Raw genomic sequence first — 2,002 nt, 5'->3', positions numbered from 1 at the left:
TGAGAAGGAGCAGTCTTGGAGGTGGGAGGAAATCCAAACCAGAAGAATGTTAGTCTGCAAAGAGTGAATCAAAGGGGGAATGGTCAGCAGTGTAAAATTCTAATGAAAGATGACCTTGGATTTGGCAACATGGGAGTTCTAAGTGTCCTGGACCTGAGCACTCGCAGTGGAGTGCATTGTAGAGAGAATCACAGATGAGTAGGTGGAGACTGGGGCTGCAGCAGCTATTCTACAGAATTTTGCTGTGGATGGGGAGGAAAGCAATGGAGAAATAGTTGGAAGAGGGAATATGAGAGGGAGGGAAGATTTTTATAACTAGAGGATACTAGAACATGTTTACATATTAATGAGTGATTAGTAGAAAAGGAGAAATTAATGATGCAGAAGAGCGACTTGAAGCAGAAGTGGTGTCCTTGGGAAGGGCAGAGGGATATAGGGATACAACCCCCACCCCTATTACAGGAGGGGAGCACAGAGGGTAGTCCTAGGGGGAGGGAAGCTGTGGTTGAGAGTTGAGGGAGTCTAATTGCACTGGAATTTTCCCCTTGAAGTAGGAAGCAAGGTCACTGGTGTGATAGTGCAGGGGAGAATGTGGGAAGCTTGAGGAGTGAGGAGAAAGGATGAAACTGGGGAACGTCCATTCTAAGGATGGGGTCCCTGGGTACAATGGGCATTTGTTTGAGGTTTACTTATAAATGCCCCTAGCTTCTGTCCTTCTATCCCTACGTGTCTAGTTTCCCCACCTCCACATCTTGGCTTATTCATTTTCCCCACTGGGGTACACAAGGTGGAAATCTACGTAGAACCTGAGCCGAGGGATGGAAGAAGGAGGTAGGCAAAGAGAGAGGGCATATCCAGTGGAATAACGAAAGTGGGTTCTATGTTCCAGCTCAGGTAGACCCCATCAGAACCCTGGGCAGTGACAGAAGACCTATCTGGGCTGCCCAGGCAGGGCTGAAGGCACAGTGGCTAATTTTAGGATGTCACTGGTTTCATTGTTCTGGGGGTAGCTGGGCAGTAGGAGAGGTGGTTTCAGGCCATGCCACCAGTGTGGGAAAGGAAATGTGGTTGTGGTGTGAGGAAGATGGAAACTGTGAGCTTGGTGTGCAGGTTTTGGCCCTGGGAAGGTTCTGCTCTGGTTCCCACGGAGCAGGTAGGAAGTTGCCCTTCCCCTGACCCCTTTCTGCCGTGAGTAGCTTTCCCTTCGTCCCAGCTGAGCGTGGGTTCAGCCAGACCCCTCAGCTCCCACGCCAGCTCTAGTGCTGCCCCAGCCCTTGGGGTTGGGGGCAGAGGTGGGGGTGGCTCTCAGGTTGGCCGAGGGTGAAAACCAGCCCGTCCAAGGAGCATGGTGATGCTGACTGACTCCAAGCTGCCAGTGAGGCCATGACTCCATCTCCTATGGTGGGGTTTCAGGCTCAGACTTGTTGACTGATTTGCCCAAGGTCTCTTTTGGGTAGTAGAATCCTTTCATGATCTGCCAGGGGAATCCTAGTTATTTTTTTGAAGGACTGCATTCTTTGTTTTTATGGGGTTTGCTGCTGTTTTCATGGCAGACTGGATCTGCTCAGTAGAGTTGGTTTTCTTAGAGTTTTTGTGTCTGAAAAGAGGCAGAGCAGCGGTCTAGGAAGAAACCCCAAAGGTTTATACTCACATTTTGGCCTGTCTAGGTGGAGTGTGTGTCCTTAAACAGCCATTTAATCTCTTGCAGCCTCTGGATTTGCATATGCTACCACGGGGTGGTAATTCTTGCCTAACTTTAACTCAGTACAAGAAGGGATTCTTATCAATGCTCACATCAGTGCTAATTGTTGTCAGGTACCATCAAGTCGGAATTGACTCATAGCGACCCCATGCACAGCAGAACGAAACAATGTCCGATCCTGGGCCAACCTCACTACCGCCACCACACTTGACGCCATCAATGATGCCACCTGGCTGATCCATCTCGTTGGGGGTCTTCCTCTTTTTCTCTGACCCTCCACCTTACCCAGCATGACATCCT

Source organism: Chrysochloris asiatica, unplaced genomic scaffold (assembly GCF_000296735.1).
Source record: "Chrysochloris asiatica unplaced genomic scaffold, ChrAsi1.0 scaffold00042, whole genome shotgun sequence".
NCBI lineage: Eukaryota > Metazoa > Chordata > Mammalia > Afrosoricida > Chrysochloridae > Chrysochloris > Chrysochloris asiatica.
The sequence above is the reverse complement of the archived record's forward strand: the minus strand, read 5'-3'. Positions refer to the sequence as shown.